Consider the following 7,662-nt stretch of genomic DNA (forward strand, 5'->3'; position numbering starts at 1 on the left):
TACGTTGACATCGTCTGAACGACAGAGCAACACCGTTGGACACTAGGTCAATCATAATTCTACACTGTGTTGGATTTCAAAAGTCGACACTGTTAAGGAAGTCTCTGCAAGTCATCCGGACGATGTGGCAACACGTCCGGACCCTGTCCAGCATTTCAAAATATTCTAGTGTTCCGTTCGAATGCGGAAAGGAGTTATAACGAAGACCGTCCGGATGCTCGGTCAAGCCGTCTGGACATGGACCTGATAAGGATAGAATTGTGATGTTTCTGAAAGGCAGTCGCAGAAGACCGTCCAAATGTGGCTAACTTCTGTCCGGACGCTCGACAACCAGAGTCCAAATTTCAGTAGATTTAGGTTTTCTGCAAGCCTATAAATAGAGGGCCCTAGGCATGTAAATTGTATGAATTCTGTATCGAATTTCATAGTGCTTAGAGAGGGTGTTTAGGGAGAATCGAAGATCCGCTAGCTCTCAAGCCGTTGCCGGTGTGTGCTCAACAGTTTGTGTGAAGTCTATCTTAAGGATCGGCCCTAAGGTAAAGGAGCCCATTGAAGACCCCTTCAAGTAGGAGACTTGGTTGGGAAGCGTACACGATGGACTTCGTGTCAGAGTTAAAGGTATGACTACTGTATAAAGATATGTGAGTACGAGTGTCTTGTAACTAGCTTTGTTTTCGGTATAGTGGATATCCTAGGTTTGGCTGCCCCGGAGTGATTTTTCTCTTTATAGAGTTTCCACTTCGTAACAAATATCTTCTCTTCTTTAAATTCCACATTTAAGATATTTTGTTACACATAAACACACACTTGGTTGTTAGAAGTCAATATTTTGTTTTTCAGTGGAAACATTTGAATCTGTGGTCAAGTAAAGAAGTGATTATTGATGAACAACCCTCTAAAAAGTGAGTGGATATTGTAATATTGCATGAACAACCCTGTAAAAATGTGGTGTTACAGTAGGGTGAACCAGCTACGAAATACTAAGTTTTTAGCAGAGGTTATTCACAGCAGGTAATTATTTTGCAAGTTATCCATATCTCCTTAAATGACAAAATATGTACACTTAAAAAAAAAAGTGTGGATTGAGACTGAGTAATGCAATTTAATTTAGACGCCGACAAAGTTGTGGAATGTATATTATTAATTACCATCCAAATGTGAAGAAGAAGAAGAAGTAGGTTGTACTGACTATAGGCAGTAAGATGACTCAGAAAAGAAGAAAAGCGGAAAAGGGAAATAGGAGCAAAGGTTTAAGGGGCGTTTTTAGGTTAAAGGGTAGAGGGTAATTTTTTTAATTTTTTTTTAATATATTATACACTCAGAGCCGGTTACCGGCTGCATAGAAAACTAATACCCGGCTCCGGCTCCGGGTACCCGGCTATAAGTAACCGGGTACCAAACCAATTTTTCGGTTTTTCAATTATCCGGAGCCGGTTATAACCAGTTCGGAATTACACCCCTACCGTTTGTGTTCAACTACACAGGGCTGGCTCGATAAATTTTAAAGCCTAAGGTAATAATTTAAGTGAGTAATTTTCTTATATTTAAACATTAACTAAATAATATTAATTTATTTTATGTATTATATTTTTATCTAAAAATCATTATTCTCGCTTTTTGGGATGTGAAATTATGAATTAATTAAGTTTTTATATTCAAGTTTTTCTAACATGTCATTTTCAATTGATAATTTGGTTAATCTACTTAATCCTTTTTTTGTGTCATTGTTAATCTTAACTAATGATGCCTCAGAGGGTGACCCCACCATATATGTAGTTGCACTAGTCACAATAGCCCTCCAATCCAAGGTAAAACTCACTCATCATAACAATTAGACCATAAGGTCAAGTCTGTATGGTTTAGTATGCACATACCATTGATTTCTTTCACAATAAGTTTTACCTTATTTAACATTGGTGGCCATGTCATACAAGTAAATTATTATTTTCATTTTTCCATGCATGTAAAGCAACAAATGTGAGAATCACACTATCATTCATCACGAAAACCAGTTATCTTTACAAAAAAAATAAAATAAATAAGGTTCGCAACATTGAATCATAAATTGTTTCATAGTATAAAGATGCATGTTTCGTATTAAAATAGACATGGTAGCAAAACATTATTTTAGGGTTTACATGAGTTTACTCACTTTGCGCGTGGTAATCCCTAATAATTCTCCCTTAAAAAGCTTGACTCCCTTATCTGCTCTCTTGTCTGCAATGTATTATATTGTTTGTTTGATTCCTAAACCAAAATGCATAACTTAACACCTAAAAACCCTAGTTTCCAACATTCTATCAGGTACCATTAGAACACTGTCCGAATGGTGTTCGAACGATCAACACCGTTAGAATGGTTGACTCTTATCTGAATTGTACCATTCTAACAGCTCAAACATTGTTCGAAAAATACATTGTTCATCGTCTTCTCCGAAATTTCTCTTCCCAAACTCTTATTTTTCACTTCCTATTGGATCCCCCAAATGTTATGAAGTCCTAAAAACACCTTATTTACCATTGTTAACTCCATCTTAAGCTTAAAAAATCCAACCTTAACAAAATAAATAAAATAAAATAAAAATAATCCTAACTTTCCACCTACCACCATTTTTCCTTCAACCAACTCTTCCCAAAGATTATAGATCTAACCATCAACACAATAAAACTGTAACGCCCCGAGAATTTATTTAAGTGGTAATTAACTCCACAGTTCTCCTCCCAGTCTCATTCTACAAGGAATAAGACTCAGAGATCTCTACTGCTCAATAAAAGAATATTACGCAGCAGAAACATAAGATATTCTATCAACAATAATTACAACTAGAGCATCTACCAAGAGTCGTCACATTAACTGAAATTGTTGGGGATCCTCTTGCGCATATGAAACAAAAGTTCATATCAAAGTTCGCAGTGGAATAAAGCGATCCCACTGAGCTTTTAACTTCAAGAGAAACATGGATAGATTGCTTTTTAAGACAAAGTATGTTCTACTTAATTGATGATTCGGCCTGTCCTAGGCTTTGGGGTGTAGGATTGAGTAATGTTGAATGAAAATCAATCTCGTACCTAAAATAGGATTCGAAGGTCATCTCTTGTTCTTCGTGTTCTTCAAGAACTAGATGTTCTTGATGTTCTTTAAGAGCTAGAATGTTTTTAAGAGTCGATTGATTTCTTAGATCTTCTTTTTGATGACTGAACATGATTGTGAGTGTGGTCTTACACAGTTTTTCTCAAGACTAGAGAAAAACTTAGAGAGCAAAATCTCTCTTGATTGTGTATTACTCTCTTGTGAAGAGTGGATTGTGGTCTTTTGCTTCTCTATGGAACCTCTATTTATAAACTTGGGAATACTTGGAAATGAAGGAAATGAGAGCAAATGAGTTCAAGTGGAACTAGGATTACAAATCCTAGTCCTACATGATAACCGGCCAAGGGAGGAAAGACCTCCCTTGCCCTTCTAGAAACACGGCCATGGGGAGAATTATTCTCCCCATGGGCCTAGGCTTAGGGTTTAATCCCTAGACCATTCGTCTAGCCCATATGCTTGTGCTTGAGTTTTATCCATTAAGCACAATACTCATTTATCTCTACTTAAGCTGTAGGTTTAAATTCATTGAGCCCAAATCTCAGACCTATGGGAATTAAATACCTAAGCCCAAAGCTCTATTTAGTTCCTAAGCCCAATCTACTCCAAATAATTAGCCACTTAGATTATAAATCTCTTGGCCAATTTTTTATAAAATAAAACAAATCAAATAAATAAATGCATAACCAATGCCCAATATTAAATTTGTCAAGGGTTAAATATTATTTAGCCTACTAAACTAACATCCATTTTTTAAGAAGCACCACAAACTAACAAGTGTCATGATTTGACCATTCAAATTATCAATCTGTTATTATTTAGCCACATCCGTAAGTCTTGACTGTTATTTTGGATGAAAATTTAATTTGACCAAAAAATTTCGAAAATATCCTTATTTTGACATTTGAAAAACCAAAATTACCCTTTATATTTTGGTTTTTCAATGGTCAAAATATGGGTATTTTCGAAACTTTATAGTCAAATTTGATTTTTCATTAAAGATAATGGTCAAGACTGACGGATGGGGTTAAGTTGCAACACATTGACAATTTGAAGGGCCAAATCATGACAATAGAAGTTCATGGTACTTCATAAAAAATGGATGTTAGTTGAAGGGGCTAAATAATATTTAACCGATTTTTCAATTTACATTAGTTCAAAGGATGACCTAAGGAAAAATACTTTATATCCAATAGGCCAGTGACTATGTCTACCCTGACATGTCACACGATGCGATTAATCACAATTAATTTCACTAAATGATTGTGGCTGAATTCTAAAGAGTATTTGAATTGAATCAATTAATTCCCATTACATACTTATTTGATTATTAATCACATATTACCACTCAATGGAATCATTCCATAGTCGAACCAAAGTCCATACAATGTCACTTTGTTCACTACCTCTTTTTTCTAGATAACCTGATTTAATTACATGATTATCCTTTTTGTATCCTGTGAGATTTCATCTCACATTGTACAAAATTAAGTTTTAGTAAATTCTATTGAAACACTTAGGCTCGTGCTTTACGATAATTATTCACATTAAATCTACATCAATGAAAATATTCCTTATCGCTTTGTTCCATGACAAATGATTTATATTCATTTTTGAAGAGGGTGTTCCCACAATGCTACATGTGATCACCCAATGCACAGAGATGTTGACCAAGAAATATCTGACTCTTGTACACATCAAAATGACCAACAATTTACATCTAAGTTCACGAACTTCTCAGAATTTAGAGTAATTGTCATAAGTCGTCGTGTATGTATATCATTTTTCATCACAATATTTTGTAGAAGAATGATGACTTACATAGTTCTGTTCAGTGCATAACACTACATTGCCTTACATCAACATATCAACCAAAGCTTAATTAATTGCTTCTCTTGATCAAGATAGATCGTTGAGGTTGACATATTATAGTCCAGATGGAATTCCAGTTCCATTTACGATTATGAACAAATAATTTTATAAGTCGCAAGGACCTTTGACTATGATCTTAATTCTATGTAATAATTCTTTTACTCACATCATAGTCAAATAAAATGCAACTGAGGGATCTTACATGTATTCAATTGGAAAATACATAATCACGCATATATACCATGCAAGAAAATATAAATATATATGCACATTGTTCTATAATAAAATCAAAGAATAAACAACATTATTCTAATATAATCAAAACATCATCAAACTAATTGGAGTTTTGGAGTTTTGGACACCCTTTCTCACAAAAATCACACTATACATATCATTGATATAAAATATTCAAATTAAACTTTAATACATAATTGAGCCTTAAATGCTAAGCCTAAAACATCACTCAAAAGTACTAATTACCGTGAATGACCTTCAAAATCCTGCAATCAGTCCTCAAGCATTAACCAGATTGATATCACTACATCAAACGACCACATCATCCTCGAGGTCCATCTCAAATCCAACATCTAAAAGTGATCCAACTATAAAACAACACATGTTTCATAGGTGGAAAAGATACAAGCATAAGTCCACGACTTAATGAGTAATAATACACATGATGTAAACTCAATTATTTATAAATCACATGCAAGAATGTAAGGTTACACTTTATCATTTTACAATGTCATCATAGATGTAGTATAGATATAATATATGTTGTAATAAGATAATCAAATCATAGCTCAACACCATATGATCTAGCTAGCCGAGATATAAACCCATTCTCGACAAGGTTGGCGCTGTCCTGAGGGACCTGTAATACAACCATATCAATTTTGTTAAAATACAATTATACTCTTAGATTTTTTTTATTAAAAAAAAAAAAAAAAAGCTTCATTGGCCATGAATCTCCTTCCATGGGGCATTATTGTCATTTTTTTTTTTTAATTTGTTTCATGATTTAATAGAAAATCCGAATGGATGGGGCTAAGTATATTGTATTTTTCCTTAAGTTCTTCATAAAGAATTGTTATATTGTATTTTTTTTAACACCATTATGATTATTTTCAGTGTCATCTTTATGTTGTATTATTATATTACCTTTTAACTCTTTTTGATGAATTTCTTGTTCGTTTATGTGATTTTCACATAAATTATCCGTTTATATTGTTATTGCTAGTAACAAATTTATCTATAGATCATTTTTTAGAGTCAACTATATTTTATATTCTTCTTCTTCTTCTTCGTCGTCCTCTCTCTCTCTCTCTCTCTCTCTCTCTCTCTCTCTCTTTTAAAATAAAATAAAATAAATTTTATATCTAGTTGCATATTTTCTAGTAGATATTTAGGAGAAAATGCAAAATTAGTCTATGTGGTTGACCTAAATTATAAATTACTCACTACGATATAAAAATAATTCAGAGGTCCTCGAAGTAGGTCAAAATAATAATTTGGTCCCTGTAATCAAATTCTGTCAAAACACTTTACGGATTTCGTTAGTGTGCCATAAGAGCACCAATTGAATGAGAACACGTGTCACTTTTAATAAAAAATATTAATATATTAAAAATATAAAACCTAAAAATTAAAAACTTAAAAAATTATTTTTTTAAAAAAGAAAAAAAAAAAAGTTTGGCAGGGGTAGCTGCCGGTAATTGCCACCCCCTTTGGGGAGGTGGTGGCCCACGAGCCACCCTCAGTTTTCTGGAAGTAAATTGTCATTTTCACCTACCACGGGGGCCTATGAATTTCTTAGATACCATAGGAAATGATTTGTAAAGTAGGCCAAATACAGGGACCAATTTTGTATTTTTAATTTCCCTTAAAAATAGGGGAAACTTCACTTACTCCGGAATTGTCAACCCTTTGCAAAGTCCCCCTAAAGTTTAAAACCTGTCAATTTAGTATATTGAACTTTTAATTTTTTGCAATATTTCCCATACATTAAGGTTTGGGGTTAAATCAGATGGCAATATAGATAAAATGACCTTTATACTACTGAAATTTTATAACATTTCAAATTTACCCTTACAAATAATTTTTTTTCTTTAAAAAATGCAATGTGACCCATCGTGGGTGACCCACGGTAGGTCACCTAGCAGGGAATGACCCACAACGGGTTAGCTAGCCATGGGTCTAGTGACCCACGATGGGTCACAGGTGATCCGCGTTGGGTCACCAAACCCCATAGCTAGGTCTAGTGACCCACCGTCGTGGGTCACCTAGTAACCACTGTGGGTCTAGTGACCCACAAGTGAACTGTGACCCATCGTGACCCACGATGGGTAGGTGACTCGTGTTGGGTCATTTGCGATCCATCTTACCATTTATTTTGGTATTTTTTTTAAGAAACAAATATGGGTATTTTGAAAATTTCACATCTATTCATTATGATTTAACAGAAATTTCAAACGAAGAGGGGGCACTGCAAAAAAGTAAGAGTTCGATATTGATAAGCATTGAATGTTGCACATTCAAGCCTTTTAACTCGCATATGTTAGCCCCTTAGTTTCATTTTTATATAATGTTTTATGTTATTTTTATGCTTTAAGCATGATCAGGTGTCTAAGGAAAAACACAAGTAAATCCTTCGGCTTTAAGCCTCAAAAACAAATCCAACAGTTTGCCTTGTAAAATGCTCGA

The sequence above is a fragment of the Alnus glutinosa genome, chromosome 2, assembly GCF_958979055.1.
Source record: "Alnus glutinosa chromosome 2, dhAlnGlut1.1, whole genome shotgun sequence".
Lineage (NCBI taxonomy): Eukaryota > Viridiplantae > Streptophyta > Magnoliopsida > Fagales > Betulaceae > Alnus > Alnus glutinosa.